Source organism: Heterodontus francisci, chromosome 27, assembly GCF_036365525.1.
Source record: "Heterodontus francisci isolate sHetFra1 chromosome 27, sHetFra1.hap1, whole genome shotgun sequence".
NCBI lineage: Eukaryota > Metazoa > Chordata > Chondrichthyes > Heterodontiformes > Heterodontidae > Heterodontus > Heterodontus francisci.
Genome location: NC_090397.1, coordinates 13,103,252 through 13,121,239, shown reverse-complemented (window position 1 = coordinate 13,121,239; position 17,988 = coordinate 13,103,252). Strand labels below are relative to the sequence as shown.

The 17,988-nt window shown below is 46.1% G+C and overlaps 1 protein-coding gene across 4 annotated transcripts in view; it reads left to right on the top strand.

Moving 5' to 3' along the window:
• rassf8b (Ras association domain family member 8b) overlaps nt 1-17,988 on the top strand; it is a 114,067-nt gene that overhangs the window by 17,209 nt on the left and 78,870 nt on the right. For 2 of the 4 annotated variants that reach the window (XM_068058838.1, XM_068058837.1), the window contains exon 2: nt 5,787-5,870. The exons of the other annotated variants lie outside the window; for them this stretch is intronic. The gene's annotated coding sequence lies outside the window, so the exon portion shown is untranslated. The remainder of the gene's footprint in view (nt 1-5,786; nt 5,871-17,988) is intronic. 4 annotated transcript variants of the gene reach the window in all.

Below are 17,988 nucleotides of genomic sequence, written 5' to 3'. Positions count from 1 at the left end.
AAGAAATAAAGACTTGCATCTTTATAGGGTTTTTCCACAGCCTTAGGATGTCCCAAAGCCCTCTACAGCCAATGAAATACTTTTGAAGTGTAATCACTGTTGTAATGTAGGAAATGCAGCAGCCAATTTACACACAGCAAGCTCCCACAAACAGCAATGTGATAATGACCAGATCATCTGTTTTAGTGATGTTGGTTGAGGAATAAATATTGCCCAGGACACTGGGGAGAACTCCCCCGCTCTTCTTGAAAGTAATACAATGGGATCTTTTACATCCACCTGAGAGAGCAGGTGGGGTCTCAGTTTAACGTCACAATCAAAAGACGGCACCTCTGACAATGCAGCACTCCCTCAGTACTGTCCTAGAGCATCAGTCCAGGTTATGTGGGCCTTGAACATGTGAATGTCTGACTCCGATAACTGAGCCACAGCCAATACCTGAAATCATCGAGTTGTTGGTGCTTGCTGTGCTAAGTCTTGAGTCCAAGTTTATAAATTCCATCTGCTGCTTAGGAGAAAAAATATGTAAAAGTATAAAAATTATGTAAAAGTAGTGTGAGTACTTGCAGTCATATTTGTCTAAAGTTTGTGATGGTTGTGGAAATTAATTCTTTGATTGCTCAGACTGAAGACTCTGCATCGAGATAACTTGTGCCTTTTGAACCATCTGTACCCTATCCCAGCAGATCAAGATAGATGTCGAGACCAAAACAAGTGAGGGAATTTCTGAAGTGCTAAGTAAGCTTGGTTTGAGCACAGGAGACTTTTGGCTTTTGAAATGGCTGAAAGGGAAGGCGAGAAACCTCAGCTCAGTGTATTAAATGTGACATGGGAGGATGCTAGATTCTGCTGTGAACTGTCTCCATATTTCCCAACACATAGTTCTTCCATAAAGCTGAGTGCTTGAGTGTTCTTGACAATTTTCTGTCCTAGACAGCTGTTGAGTGTGGGTTAGTTCAGAACGATTTGTTTGCAGGAGTTGAGAGATCAGTAGTTTCTGGGCGTCTACTTGATAAATGTACAGGAAGACTCTGGGTTAGAAGCATTACTCTTTTTATCCATGGGGTCCAAGTTTGAATCCAGCTATTAAGAGTTTAATTTAGGGAATCTCGACCTGGTTTTCATCATCCTGATTTGGCAATTCACAGTGCCGAGTTTTTGGAAGTTGGGAGTGCTGATAGAGATGACATGAGTGTCTTGGATTGGTGAAAAGCTGAAATGTACGCGTATTAGATTTGGTAGTCAACATATCCTACGTTGGCTTGGACTACTTGATTGCGATTTTTTTTTCTTGTTAAGGCTTAGAGAGCACTGTGTGAATTAAAGGGGAAGGCTGAAGGTAAAATATATTTTTGAAAGTTCCCTTTGCAATAAAAGTAACTTGAAGAGCTCTCCTAACTGTTACGAGAAACCTTATTGTGCAAATAAAGGGGTGTGAAACTCCGCTAAGGGAATTAGTAAGCTCGCAGTGCATTCACCATGCAAAGTTTTGCGATGGTGTAAACCTATTTCGGCTTTGAACCAGTAAGGAAAGGACTTGCATTTCTATAGCCGCTTTTACAACCTCAGAACATCCCAAAGTGCTTCAAAGCTAATGAAGTACTTTTTGCTGAACTTGTGATTGGAAATCGATGCCTAGGCCCGAGCTAACGCTGAAATGAAATGGAGTGAGGCTCCCTCCATGCTGGTGTCTGCTTGGGTCCAGACTCGGACTGTGTTCACCTTATAAATACAGCGGTAATGGCAAGTGGACTCGTACCAATGCTCCAGTTATCGTCTGAATGCATCAAAAACTGCCCCTTCCAAGAGAACTTGTAAATGGTATTTTACAGTAGCTGAGAAGACACTTTTCCTGACGTCCTGGCCAGGATTTTCTTGGAAAAGGATAAGCCCTGATGTCGGGACCACATGCAGGTCACAAGCCCACACGAGTGGGCAGCGGGATTACAGTGGCAATCTTCTTGGAAGCGGCTTCTGAATTAGCTGCTGCTGGGCCCGCCATCCAATTAAGAATGGTGGGCTGGCTCTCCATGCTGCTGGCCCAATCAAAGGGCTGGCAGTTCTGTAGCCTTGGCAGCGTCACCAGGAGAGGTGACCACTGCTGAGGCTGCAAGGGGTACGAGAGGCTGCCCTCAGAGATCAGTCAAAATGTTTTCTCTCATGGGGCCAGGCGGACAGGCAGTGCCAGCAGGTTGGCAGGGGGACATGGAAGCTCAATGCTACACTGCTAACCCCAGAGAGCGTTGAGGAACTCAAAAGGGATTACAAAGGTTGGAGGACTGTGAAACCCCTCTTTGAGTCTCCAGTTCACTGGTGGGAGGCGATCAAGGAGAACATCAAGAGGTTCTTTATCTTGAAAAGTGTTCGGAGGGCGAGAGAGAGACAGAGAGCAATGTCCCAACTCCAGAGAAGTATGCAAAATCTGCTCCGGCTGCAGACGATGGGGGTCGAGGTCAAGGAGGACCTCCAAAAGGTAAAGAGCCAGCAGGCCTCGCTCTTTGCCACAGAGGCCTCCAAGATCATCTTCTGGTCCAAAGTCCGCTCCATTGAACAGGATGAGACGTGCTCGCTTTACTTCTTCCAAAAGGTACACAGAGAGAGCTCTGTGATCAGAAGCCTGAAGGAAGAGGATGGCTTGGTAACGTCTTCGCAGTCCGACATACTAAGGATCAGCAAATCCTTTTATGCTGGGCTGGATGACGCGAAGCCCACAGACAGCACAGCCTCCCAGTCCTTCCTGTCATCTATCACAGAGGTCTTAGATGACAGCACGAGGGAGAGACTGGACAAGCCGCTAACTCTGGACGAGCTGACAAAGGCCGTCGAGTCCTTCGAGACGAGTAAAACTCCCGGAAGCGACGGCTTACTGGTTGAGTTGTATTCGGCCCTGTGTGACTGGATTGGCCCGGACCTGCTGGAAGTATACGAGAGTATGCTCCTGGCCGCCAACATGTCAGAATCCATGAGGAAAGGCATCATCACCCTCATCTACAAGCGGAATGGGGAAGAGGGCAGAAATCAGAACTAGGCGGCTCATCTCAGTGCTTAATGTAGACTACAAGATTCTGAACAAAGCCATTGCCAGTTGGGTCAAGTCTGCTCTGGAGTTGATGATTCACCCTGATCAGACCTGTACTATACCTGGCAGGAAGATCTCTGATAGTCTCGCGCTACTCTGGGATACGATTGCCTACGTTCGGGACAGGAGGGTGGACACCTGCCTCATCAGCCAGGTGTCTGGACCAGGAGAAGACTTTTGACAGGATATCACACACCTACATGATGGACGTGCTTTCCAAAATGGGGTTTGGGGAGGGAATCTGCAATTGGATCAAACTGCTCTACACAAACATCAGTAGCACAGTCTCAAGCAATGGGTGGGAATCAGAAAGTTTCCTGATCCAATCTGGAGTCAGTCAGGGCTGTCCTCTCTCCCTGGTCTTGTTTGTTTGCTGTATTGAACCCTTTGCTGAGTCTATTAGGAAGGATGCGAGCATAAGAGGGGTGACAATCCCAGGCAGTGGAAGCACTCATGTTAAAACCTCCCTGTACATGGATGATGTCGCCGTCTTCTGCTCGGACCCGCTGTCCGTGCGCAGACTGATGTGCATCTGCGACCAGTTCGAACTGCCTCGGGAGCCAAAGTTAACCACGGCAAGAGCGAGGCCATGTTCTTTGGGAACTGGGCTGACCGATCCTTTGTCCCCTTCACCGTTAGGTCAGACTACCTGAAGGTGCTGGGGATATGGTTCGGAAGGGCTGGGGCGTGCACCAAAACCTGGAAAGAGTGAGTAGCCAGGGTACAACTCAAGCTGAGCATGTGGGGGCAGCAATCTCTCTCCATTGTGGGTAAGAACCTGGTCATCAGGTGCGAGGCACTCACGTTGTTGCTGTACGTGGCGCAGGTCTGGCCCATACCCCACTCCTGCGCTGTGGTGGTCACCCGAGTCATTTTCCGCTTCATCTGTGGATCTAAAATGGACCGGGTCCGGAGGGACACGATGTTCAAACCTCTGGATAAGGGCGGGAAAAATGTACCCAACATCGCCCTCATCCTGATGACTACCTTCGTATGCGGCTGCATCAAGCTGTGTGTAGACCTCCAGTACGCAAACACCAAGTGTCACTACGTACTAAGGTTCTATCTGTCCCCGGTGTTGCGAAGGATGGGCCTGGTCACATTGCCGCGAACGCTCCATCCAGTTGGACTGTGCCGTACCACCTATCCTTCATGGAAAAGTTTCTGCGGAAAACCACCTTTGACCACCAATCCATCAGTCTGCACGGAATGTCCTCAAGGCCCTACGGGAAAGGGAGATGGTGGTTCCTGTCGGATGGTTCCCCGAACAGACTGCCAAAGTCATTTGGCGGAATGCCTCATCACAAGAACTTTCAAACAAGCACCAAGATGTAGCTTGGCTGGTGGTGAGAAGGGCCCTCCTAGTCAGATCCTTCCTGCACGCCCGAAGTCTCACCCCCTCCGCACAATGCCCTCAAGGTGGCTGTGGTGGGGAAGAGACGGTTGCCCACCTCCTTCTGGAATGTGTCTTTGTAAAACAGGTGTGGAAAGAGATGCAGTGGTTTTTGTCAAGGTTCATCCCAAGCAGCTCTGTAACACAGGAGTCTGTGCTCTACGGGCTGTTCCCAGGGACGCACACCGAGATAAACATCAACTGCTGCTGGAGGACTATCAATTCGGTGAAAAAGCCCTTTGGTCTGCCCGAAACTTGCTGGTCTTCCAGCGCAAAGAGTTGTCCACGACCGAATGTTGCAGACTGGCACATTCCAAGTCCAGGACTACGTGCTGACGGACGCACCAAAGCTTGGGGCAGCCACATCAAAGGCTCAATGGAGAAAGACCAATGTGTAAGGAGCTGAACTGAGGGGCTGGATCCATGGAAAACCCCTCGAACTGTATCGGGAAAATTTTCGTTTGCTGTAAAATGTATATGGCATGAAAAATGAAATGGAAGGGTCGTGAGGCAACTCACTCCTGTATCGAAGGAAACTGCCCTCCTTTGCACTGTTTGTATTTTTTTGACAAGGTGCTGTTTGGAACTGTTTTGTCATGTATTTTTTCCAGATTTTTATGAATAAAGTATATTTTGGAAATAAAAAAAAGGCAGGCAGTGATTGGAGGAATAATCCTTCCAGTGGGGGCGCGGAGACGGCCTTTGCCGTGGCGCCCCCCCCACTCCCCACCCCCAGGCCATGAAGTTTCGATAGCACTCTCTCCCTGCTCTGGGAAGTCGCAGGGGACCACCTCCTTGCAGCTGGCAGTCTCCCCATGTAGCGGGGGCTGCTCTGCCACCAGCAAAATGCTGGCTGCCCCTCAAAATGGCCACTTAAGTTGCCCTTAATTATTTAAATTAGCTGTCCGCCTCTGGTTGACAGGCAGCCGCTTTGCTTCCAGGCCCGACGATGGGACTGCATTTGGGAATCGTCCCGATGTGACTCCCCGACATTTTACCAGCACCACTGCCACCTCCTAGCCCACCACCCGGGGGTTGGTAAAATTCTGCCCGTCTCTCCTGCAATATAGAAATTTCACTGAATTTGAAGCATGTCAGGAGTTAGTGAGGGAATCGGTCACATTATCAATCAGCTTTAGAATAATAAGATTAGATACTAAGATTGATAATGCAACGTTATTCAGATGTGCTCCATTTTAAAGTTTCCCCCCTCAAAAAAACCTTTTATCATAGTCACACTATATTTAGTAAGGAATGTGAACCTGTTTTGGTAGGAAATATCTGTATTCATACAGCATCTTATTTTACTTTTAGGACATCTTGGAGCTTCATATCCAATGAAATATGCTTTGAAGAGTGGTCACTATTGCTATGCAGCCAGACGTCATATAGTATTATGTAAGTAATGTCTCTTACACACTCAGAAGTGTTATTTTATTTTGCATTATCCCAACAAAAAGCATTATACCAATAGAGAATATTTCATTGTGGTTTCAGGTGGGTGTCAATTTTATACCAAATCATTGGCTATTTGTGCTAAGGACCTTCTCCCAGCAGGGACTGGATTGAGACTGATATGTGCATTTTTTGTTGGGCCATGTAGTTACAAGAAATGGAACTTTGTCCTTATGAAAGCCAGGTGGGATTCAATCCTGGGCAGCAGAAGTGAATACACAGCTTGCTAACCTATTATTTTGGGGAGAAAAAGACTTGCATTTATATAGCACCTTTCACAACTTCAGGACATTTTCATATTGGCCAGGACACCAGGGGCAACTCCCCTGCTCTTTAAATTAGTGCCATGGAATCTTTTACATGCACCTGAGAGGGCAGGCAGGGTAGTGGTTTAATGTCTCATCAAAAAGACAGCACCTCTGACAGTGCAGCACTCCCTCACTACCGCACTGGAATGTCAGCCTAAAGTTTTCTGGAGTGTGACTTGAACCCACAACCTTCTGACTCGAGCGAGAATGTTACCAACTGGTTGGCTGACTTAACAGCCACCCAATCCCCATCAACAATCCTCCGTCACTCTGCAGCTTGAGATTATAGTTTACAGTCTCTCTCTTCTGGACCTTTTGAATCCTATGTTTGAAAGAAAGATTTAAAACTTTACTCTGACTCCTATCCAGTGTGTCCTGACCTACACATTGGATGAAAAGTTGGGTGTAGTGGAGGAGTGGAAAATATTGATGGGAAAAATTTTTAGTGAATTTTCCACATACAAGAGGCTGCGCTCCGGACAATGGTACCATTGATAGAAATTCACCACAGGACAGGGATTTGTTGTGTCATTGCTTGCAGGTTGACTCCTTAAGCTTATCGCTGAATGTTAACGTGCTGTTGCCTTGGCTTGCAAGTCAACAACTCTTCAGCCTTGATCTTGTAAAGGTTGACGTTGAAGTATTCCGATATGACATCTGCTTTTGTTATCCAGCCCACTGGCCTATCCGACTTTGAACTGTGCGATCGTCTGGAGTGAGGATTGGATTTTCTCCATCAACCTGCCAAATGAGGCTGAAATCACCAAGTGCATCTTTGCACCCTGAGGCACTGACGTTCCTAATGTGATAAGTGGAGCACAGATTCCTTGAGGTTTTCTATTCCTGAATAGTTTTGTTCTAGCCAAATTGGCCAGTTGTTTGACAACCATGGAGGTCACTGCTTGCAACTGAAGGGAGTTTGACACTTGCATTGATTGGCGAGCATCATAGTCAAGTTATTAACTTTATTTGGCTAACACTGAACATAATGCACCATTTGTCCGATTCTGTGCCACTGCCCAAGAGATTTGATCACTGCTTTTCCTTAGGACAGGGAGTTACTGTTCTGTAATGGGCAATGTAATCAGCAAAGAATGGTATTTTTAATGACTCACCATAATCCTTGATAATAATTCAATGAATCCAAGTGTGCTTTCCATCTTTAGCTGTTGGGATAAAATGAGTACCCATTTAGTACATCCTGTGTATTCAGTTCAACAGCTTCCCAAATATGCCAAGGACAGCAGGCATATCCTACTTTACTGAGTTCTGTAACAATATTTAGGTGTCAGCCTTGGCTCATTGTTGTAGCCTTTGAGTTAAAAGGTCATGGGTACAAGCACCATGCCAGAGACCTGAGCACATAATCTCAGTTACACTTCAGTGCGGTCTTGAGGAATTGCTACAGTGTCGGAGTTACCATCTTTTGGATGAGACACTAAACCGAGATCCCATCTGCCCTCTTAGGTGGGTGTAAGATTCCACGGTGCTGTTCAGTGAAGAGCAAGAGAATTCTCCCGAGTGTCTTGGCTAGTATTTGTTCTTTAGCCAGCACCTCAAACAGATTATCTGGTCATTTATCACTTGGCTGTTTGTGGGACTTTGCTGTGCTCAAATTGGCTGCCACCTTTCCTACTTACAACAGTGACTATGCTTCAAAAGTATTTAATTGGCTGTGAAGCGTTTTGGGACGTCCTGAGATCATGAAAGGCGCGATAGAAATGCAATTTCATTCTTCCAGCATTGATGGTCACGACTCAGATTTTACAGTGGGGCCAAGAGATTCTTTAATTTCTTGTCTGAGAGTGTGAATGTGAGAGATCAGTGAAGTTAACTTTGAAGTCAAGCCTGCTAAGGAGAAGATAAGTTATTACGATTTGCAATTGTGTAACAGATTCTAATTGTGTCGTGACTCAAGAAGCCAATGTTAATAACCAGTAAAGACTATGATCACCAGTATCGGAATGCGGTCCTTTTCCTGTGGATCATCCAGTGTTGATTGGAGAGCACTGGTTGAAATCGATCAGCTGGACAAGCAGCCAATTCGTGTGAATCAGCTTTTAGAGGCTGAGAACCATATTGAAGCAGTTACTACGGGCATACAACAGCGTAGGATGCCAGAATTGTTTGGGAAAATCCTGGGCACTGCTGTGAGCAAATGTTTGAAAGCTCAGCTGGTGATCGCAGAAAGTATCTGGAATAACATTTATTTATATGGCGCCTTTAATGTAATAAAAAGCATTACAAAGCAAAATTTGACACCAAGCCACGTAAGGAGATATTAAGGCAGAAGACCAAAAGGGGGGGTCTTAAAGGAGGAAAGTGAGGTAGAAGGCAGAGAGATGTAGTGAGGTATTTCCAGAGCTTAGGGTCTAGGCAACTGAAGGGGCAGTCACGAGGGGATGCTCTGGAGGCCTGAATTAAAGGAGTGCAGATGTCTTGGAGGGTTGTGGTGCTGGAGGAGGTACAGAGATAGAGTGTAGCATGGCCATTTAGAGATTTGCAAACAAGGATGAGAATTTTAAAATCGGGGCTTGGCTTAATAGGGAACCAATGTAGGTCAGCGAGCGCGGGTATGATAGGGGAACGGGACTTGGTGTAAATTAAGACACAGGCAGCAGAGTTTTGGATGAGCTCTAATTTATGGAGGGTAGAATGTTGGAGGCTGGCCAGGATAGTGTTGGAACAGTCATGTCTCGAGATAACAGGCATTGATGAGGGTTTCAGCAGCAGATGAGCTGAGGCAGGGGTGAAGTGAGGAACTGTTATAGAAATGGAAAATGGTGGTCTTAGTGATGGTGTGAATGTGTGGTCAGATGCTCATCACAGGGTCAAATATGACACCGAGTTTGTGAACAGTCTGGTTCAGCCTCAGCCTGTTGCCAGGGAGAGGGATGGAGTTGGTGGCTAGGGTATGGAATTTGTGGTGCGGACTGAAGGTAATGGCTTCGGTCTTCCTAACGTTTAAGTGAAGAAAATTTCTGCTCGTCCAGTACTGGATGTGAGTAAGTAGTCTCATAATTTAGCAACAGTGGAGGGTTCGAGAGTGGTGATAGTGAGGTAGAGCTGGTCATCGTCAGCTCACATTTGGAACCTGACACTGTGCTTTCAGATGATGTCACCGATGGGCAGCATGTAGATGAGAAGTAGGAGGAGGCCAAGAATAGATCCTTGAGGGACACCAGAGGTAACAGTGCAGGAGCAGGAAGAGAACCCATTACAGGTGATTCTTTGGCTATGATTAGATATGAATGGAACCAGGTGAGAGCCGTCCCACCCAGCTGGACGATGGTGGAGAGGCATTGGAGAAGGATGATGTGGTCAACCATGTCAAAGGCTGCAGACAGGTCGAGAAGGACAAGGAGGGAAAGTTTATCTTTGGCACAGTCACATAAGATGTCATTTGTGACTTTAAGAGCCGTTTCAGTACTGTGGCAGGAGCCGAAACCTGCTAGGAGGGATTCAGACATGGAGTTCTGAGAAAGATGGGAACGGATTTGGGAGGCAACAACATATTCAAGGACTTGGTAGAGGAAAGGGAGGTTGGAGATGGGTGGTAGTTTGCAAGGATGAAAAGGTTGGGTGTTGATGTTTTGAGGAGAGAGGGGATGACAGCAGATTTGAAGAAGAGAGGGACAGAACCTGAGGAGAGAGAATCATTAACAATATTGGCTAACGGGGACCAGGCGGGGAAGTTGGGTGATCAGTTTAGCTGGAATAAGACTGAGGCAACAGGGGATGGGTCTCATGGACAAGATGAGCTCAGAGAGGGCATGAGGAGAATTAGGAGAGATACTCGAGAAAGATGCGAGTTCAGGGTGAGGGCAGGGGGGACTTTTCGAGGAAGTTTGACCAGCTGGGCTGGTGTAAGGGAGGAATGTGGCCGAGGCAGCTGATCGGATGTTCTCTATCTTAGTTATAAAGAAATCCATGAGCTCCTCGCACTTATTGCTGGAGATGTAGCTTGAAGAAACAGGGGAGAGGGACTTAAGGCAGTTTGCAGTAGAGAAAAGAAGCCAGAATTATAAGCAGTTTTAGCAGACAAGAGTAGGTCTTGGTAGTGCTTTATGTGGCCCAGCCAGAATGGCTAAACCACTTGTCTGCCATGTCCGTTTAAGTTTGCATCTCTTGGACTTAAGGGAACTGAGATGAACGCTGTACCAGGGGAACGACCAGGGTGAGAGAGAGTGGAATGATTTTAGTAGGGACTATGGCATCAAAGGTGGAGGAGAGGGTGAAGTTGAAAAAATCGGCTGCAGAAATGTTGTGGTGAACGGAGGGCCGCAGGATGGAATGGCACAGTTTAGTTTTTCCCGGCTCCTCCTCAGCTCTGCTCAGCTGCACCCACAGTGACATGGGTCACCGTTCACATAAGAGGATGAAGAGTGTCCACATTGAGATTTGAGGTGGGAGACACCAGAAACTCCTGTTCTACTGTCGCGACTTCCTGACTTCAGTTCAAGTGAGGTGGGCATGGGACACTGCATTCACCACCTCTGCCACCTCTCCCCGAGGGCTGATTTGCCCTTTGTCTACTTGGATGTAGCTATTCAAGCTGCTGATTTGTTGCGGTGACACCAGGTGTATGGAATGTAGCATGTGGGAAGCAGGCACAGTGTTTTAGTATTGTCTCCTGCCCAACCATCTCTCTGATGTTTTGTAAGAGCTTGCAGTATTCTGACCTCTTCCTGTAGGGCTATGATTGCTTTTTCCTTGAGGCACTTCTGCCGTCATAGATATTCTAGTGGTATGTTGTACATAATGTGCTGCAAGTATGTTCTGTAAAATTTATGAAACAAAATTTGTTCTTGAGACCAGTGTTTATTGCCCATCCGTAATTGCCCTTGAGAAGGTGGTGGTGAGCTGCCTTCTTGAACCGCTGCAGTCCATATTAGGTACACCCACAGTGCTGTTAGGAAGAGAGTTCCTGGATTTTGACCCAGTGACAGTGAAGGAACGGTGTGTGTCTTGGAGGGGAACTTGCAGGTGCTGGTGTTGCCTTTGCCACTGCTTGAAAGTAAATCACAGTGGTAACAATTGATGGTACCCAATATTTTATCATGTATACCCTAGAGATATAGCTTTTAAATAGGCGTGATGCTTTTACACCTGTTGTGGATATTCTAACCCATTCTGCCAGATCTCACCACGCTCTGCTTTATTCAGTTTGATGTCAATGACTCAGTTTGTTGGTACAATATTGTAGGGAATACTGTGAAATAGCATTGAATAATTTGTGTACTGCATGATGCACATAGTACGCACAGGGAGTATTCCACCTACCACTATTGTCTTTTCATTTCTTAGAACTACATCAAACTTACAGCAGTGAAGCAGGCCATTCAGCCCAACAGGTCCTTGTCAGTATTGATGCTCCACGGGAACTGTCTCTCACCCTACTGCATCATGCCCTATCAATAAATCCTTCTATTCCTTTCTCCCTTATGTGCTTCGCTAACTCGCCCTTAAGTGCACCTGCTTCCTCAAAGCTCCAGTTTTCATGGATCACATTTACGCTGAAGTTATGCTGAAATACAGGCCAGTCTCAGCAGGAATCTTGCTGGGAACTTGCTGCTGAAATTTCCTGCGGAACTCATTTTGCCAAGGAGGAATGCAAACACCGGCAGAAAATCAATGCAAAATGCCTCACTTGTTGTTGTGCACACAAGTGCCAGGCAATGATCATCTCCAACAAGAGAGAATCCAGCCATCTCCCCTTGACATTCAACAGCATTACCAACACTGAATCCCCCACAATCAACATTCTGGGGGTCACCATTGACCAGAAACTGATCTGGACTAGCCACATAAATACTGTGGCTACAAGAGCTGGAATTCTGCAGTGAGTAACTCACCTCCTGACTCCCCAAAGCCTGTCCATCATCTACAAGGCACAAGTCAGGAGTGTGATGGAATACTCTCCACTTGCTTGGATGGGTGCAGCTCCAACAACACTCAAGAAGCTCAACACCATCCAGGACAAAGCAGCCTGCTTGAACGGCAACCCATCCGTCACCTTAAACATTCACTCCCTTCACCACCGACGCACAGTGGCAGCAGTGTGTACCATCTACAAGATGCATTGCAGCAATGCACCAAGGCTCCTTCGGCAGCACCTTCCAAACCCGTGACCTCTACCATCTAGAAGGACAAGGACAACAGATGCATGGGAACACCACCACCTGCAAGTTCCCCTCCAAGCCACACACCATCCTGACTTGGAACTATATCGCCGTTCCTTCACTGTCACTGGGTCAAAATCCTGGAACTCCCTAACAGCACTGTGGGTGTACCTACCTCACATGGACTGCAGCGGTTCAGGAAGGCAGCTCACCACCACCTTCTCAAGGGAATTAGGGTTGGGCAATAAATGTTGGCCTTGCCAGCGATGCCCACATCCTATGAGAGAAAAAAAAATGCTGTCTTGAAGGGAAAGTTTCTGCTGGTTGTTAAAGAGCCATGTTGTTAAAGAGAAAATGTTAACTCATTGGGCAGATGAGTTAGCTGGTCAGTGAAAATCGCTGCTGAAACATTTTAAGATGGCTGAGCGGGCATTAAGGTTCTCTGACTGCCTCTGTCTCTGGGAAAAGGAAGCGAAATCAGATCTCGTATGCGGGAAGCCTCAAAGAAAAGTGAGGGCTGTCAGTAATGGCAAAGACATCCCGACCATGTGTTGTATGGGCTAGGTGCAGAGTGGAGTGCTCTCTGCTCTAACCTAACAACAGCTTGCATTTACATGTTAATATTACAGCTTAATGATAAACAATGGATTCGACCTGTAGTGCCAGCATTGAGAGGAAGACAGGCAGCTGTCCAAGTGCATCTCCAGATCGGAGTGTTATATTGATTATAAAATCAGTTCATCAGAAAACCTAAGCTAGAAACATTCAGCCCGATGAGCGTTAAGTTGATAAAGGCTAATGTTTTAAAATCACTCTAATCAGCAGTAAGAACTGGTGTGTGCTTACACAGGGTATGACAGTATAATGGTTATGCCAGTGGATGTGTTACTAGAGGCCTGGTCTAATAATCCTAAGAGAATTAACTCAAATCCCACTATGGTAATGTAAGAATTTTGAATTCTGGAATTAAAAACATGCAGAAGTGAACATGAAGCTGTTGGATTGTTGTAAAAAGCGACCTGGTTCACTAAACCTCCTTTAGGTCCGGCCTCTCTGTGACTCCAGGCCCATAACGATGTGTTGATTTTTAACTTTGCTCTGAAGTGATCTCGCGAGCCACTCGGTTGTATCAAAACAGCCACTAATGGTTCAAGATAAAGGCCCACAACCATCACCTTCCCAGGGTAGTTAGGGATGGGTAATAATTGTTGGCTTTGCCAGTGACACCCAAATCCCATTATTGAATAAAGCAAAAAAAAACACGCCAAAGTCAGCTACTTCATAGATTTTGTTTGTGTAGCAAATGCCTTTCTTTGGGGCGAGCTGCAGCTATCAGCCATGTTGCTGGGTGGTGGATAGCTGGAATAATCTCCAGAAATGGAGACTAGCTGCGAAATAAATCGGACCTCTGCTGATGAATAAGAGGTCATGGACTGTAGCAACAGGAGGGTGAGGAAGAGGGTGGTGTCTTTACATCATTCAAAACCCCCATCATTCTATTCTACAGCATCCTGTGACATGGCAAAGAAGGGCCACCATTCAATAAATCCTACCACAACAAATTCCTTCAACAGAGGATCGACTTATGGCTGTGAAGGCAGATGAGCGGTTGCAGCAGGGCATTGTCCTCAGTTGTACAGGCTCACCTGATCATTGAAAACAGGCAATGCCTTGCCATGAGAGTGTGGGACCCGCTGTGCAACAGGCCTCCCACTGTAAAAGACACCATGCACAGGCCCTTCTACAGATGGCAAACCTCCTCAAGCCCTTTGATCAGCTAGTGGTGATGGGAGCAGAATCGAGATATCTGGCAGCTTCTTATCACAACCTGACACAAAGGCAACAGTTACCAACTAACCACTCGACTCTTAATTGAGGCAGAAAGGGAGGGGGTCAGAAAAGGTGCCTGTTTCACTCCAAACCTGGCTGGAAAACTGCATCCAGCAGGATCACCCATCAACAGTTCAAACTCACAAAAAACAATCAAGATAGGATCTTGGAATATTGGGTTGCTAATGGATAACTCAACAATCTGAGAGACAAACAGCAACAGTTGCCCGTAAGCTCCAAAGCCAAGACATTGACATAGTAGCCCACAGCGAGACCCATAGAACAGATGAGGGACAAATCAAAGAATGTGGCAGTAGCTATACTTCCTTCTGGAAAGGGAAATCACAAGAAGAACACAGAATTCATGACAGAATTCTGTCAAAAACAAACTCGTGAAGAGATTCCACGAACCACCACCCCGCCACCCCCCTGCCATTGGAATCAATGAGCCTCTTAAGACACTCTATCTTCAGCTCAAAGGCAATCAATCTGCCGCCTCCTCAGTGCTCATGCACCTATCTTGAACTCCAAGGGCAAAGTGAAAGAAACCTTCTATTCCAACTTGGGCACAACTGTGGCAGCTGTACCATCACAGTCAAAGATCATACTTCTCAGTGATTTCAGTGCCAGGGTGGGGGCCAGCCATGCCCTTTAGATGAACACACCACTGGAAAGTCTAATCCCAGCAGTGTATGCCTTCTTGCCCTGTGGACTCAATATGATCTTGTGGTCACTGCCCTTTTCTGTCAAAAAAAAAAGTTTCAAGACATTCTGGTAATGTCAAGATCGAAGCTCGGGCACTGAATAGACTATGTGTTAGTCATGACCAGGGATTGAAAAGGTGTACACATTACGCATGCGTGTTATTGACACTTAAGATGGCCCCCAAAAGGAACTGGCAGCCATGACAGGTACGGAGAAAGTTCGAGGTCTCTGACCTGTCAAATGACACCAAGCTGAAGGAATTTCAGGAGCATATCAATCAGAAACTACAGGAACATAAAGCAACATCCAAGATGACTGGCAATCACTGAAATCCATCATCACTCATGCATGACCAGAAATCCTCAGACACACCACTAAAAGACACCAAGACTGGTTTGATGAGTGTCATACTGAAATTGCAATCTCATCGAGTGTAAACGGACAGCATTTCCAAACCTGGCAACAGGATCCAAACGTCACAGAAAAGAAGCTTGCCCATCAGACAGCCAAAGCTAAAGTTCAAAGAAGAACTTGCGATTTGAAGAACAAATGGTGGACAGAGCAGGCTGAGGAAATTCAGCCCCTCGCTGGCATGCAAGATAAGTGTGCCTTTTTCAAGACAAGTAAAAAGATCTGTGGACCCTCAACCCTCGGATCAACACTGATAATACTGTCCATGTCTTGCCATCTTTGGATCTTAACACTCGCTGGAAAGAGCACTTTGTAGAACTACTCAGTCAGAACTCCACAGTGGCCATGCATGTGCTGGAGAACCTCCCACAACATACAATCAGAAGGGAGCTAGACTATGATCTAACGCTCGGTGAAGTGATAACTGCTGTCAACCAGCTGAAAAACAAGAAAGCTTCTGGTGCTGACAATATCCCTGTGGAAGTACTGAAACACAGAGGAGACGCACTAATCTCTTAGATACGTGCCTTGTTTGTGATCTCGCAGAAGGAAGAAACTTCAAGTGACCTTAAAGACATCATGATGATCAAATCTTCAAGAAAGGAGACAAGTCAAACTGTAGCAATTAGAGGGACATTGCATTGCTTTCAACTATTGGCAAAGTCCTAGCTAGGACTACTTAATTCCTTCTCGTCATTTGCAGAGGTCGTCCTTCCAGAGTCCCCGTGTGACTTCTGACCCACCAGAGGAACAACTGACATCATCTTCACAGCAGGCCAACTTCAGGAAAAGTGCAGAGAGCAGAACATGCCCTTGTAAATGGCTTTCTTCGATCTCTTTAAAAAAAACATTGACTCAGTGAATCAAACTGCCCTTTGCAAGGTGCTGCGGTGAGATGGATGTCCAGCTAAGTTCACAACAACATCTGTCTCCTACATGATGACCATATGCAAATAACAGTACGATGCAGTGGCTCCACTGCAGGTCCCTTCCTTGTCAGAACAGGCAGCAAGCTGGGGTGTGACATGGCACCAACGCTATTCTCAATCTTTCTTGCATGCATTGCTGCAGCTTACTACTGGCAGGCTCCCCCCAGATGTGGCAATAATTTCTTGCACTGATGGTAACCTCTTCAACTCAACCAGCTGAAGGCCAAATCCATGACAACAACACTTCTGCAATAGAATTGCAGTATACTGATGATGCACGAGTTAGTGCTCACTCTGACGAAGAGCTACAACAGATAGTTGATGTATTCACCGAAGCCTATGCGAGCATGGGTCTTGCCCATGGTAACATCAGATCCTGTGAGTTATGATTTCCAGGATGTATTTAAAATCTGACCACAAATATATTGCCAATTTTTGGCTCACTCTGCATTCCAGTATTTGCATGAGCCATTTTCCCCTGTTCTTTTGGTCTGTAATGATCCACCAAGAACTCTGTGTCGAAAGCATTTACGGTCAGTTAATTCAAATTGTAACCAGAAACCTGCTGTGAAGTCCTCGGTGAAACATCTGTGCAGCAAAGCAGTCACTTGTTGGGTGTGGCTGTTTAACCAAGCTCCTACATGGAAAGACTTACTTCCGTAAACTGTTGGAAATGTACAGTGTGGCTGTTCTTTGTAAACTGAACTAGCAGCTGTGTTTTACTACCCATTTTCAAGTGGGAATGCAGATTTTTTATTTTTTATTTTTGCTGGCCTATTCCAGTACATTTTACTCCCTCAGAACTTAAATTCCTGGCAACTATACAAACTTTGAACAGATCTTCAAAGGTTAATGTTATAAAGGAAAATGAGCCCCGGGCCTCTGCCCAGCAGAAGTGAGCTAGGCCCCAGGCCTGGCAGGAGTGAGCGAGGCCCCAGACCCCAGCCTGGCGGGAGTGAGCCCCGGGCCCTGCACTCTTTATGATCTCAGGACCTCCCAACTTGCTTTACACCCAGTGAGCTGCATTTGAAGTTTAATCACTGTTGTCATGTAAGACATGCAGCAACCAAATAGTGCACAGTAAGCGGCAGAAATGAGATAGTTGACCGATTTGTAATTATAGGGGGATACATGTTGGCCCGAACAAGGGGGAGAATCTCTTCCTGAGGGGGCAGATGGGACCCCGGTTTAATGTTTTATCTGAAAGATGGCACCTCCAGCAGTGCAGCACTCGGTCAGTAATGAACTGAGGTGTCAACCTGGATTTTGTGCTTGCGTGCTGTAGTGGGACAGGCTACTGGTGCAATTACTATTCTGCATATGTAGATTTGTGTTATGTGGGCATTTCGAGAGAGAGCTGCTTTAAATCTTATTTTGTCCCCCGTATATAACCTTTTATATTCATTCTCGGGGTATGGGTGAAACTATTCATTGCACATCCCGAGATGCCCTGATAAGCTGATGACGGGTGTTCTTTTTGAACCCCTGTGGTCCTTGAAGGTGTTCTAGCAATATATTAGGTAGGGAATTCCAAGATGTTGACTCTGTCACCATGAAGAAACAGTGAAACACGGCCGTGCAAATACTTCACATGAAACTTCAGGGTGTTTTTAGTTATCAGTACAATCTTGATGTGATGTAATTACAGAATCTTTTTTGTGAGTAAGTTGGTCATATAATCGATAGAGTAAATAAAGAGAAACTGTTTTCATAGGCAGGAGGGTCGGTAAATGCAGGGCACAGATTTAAGATGATT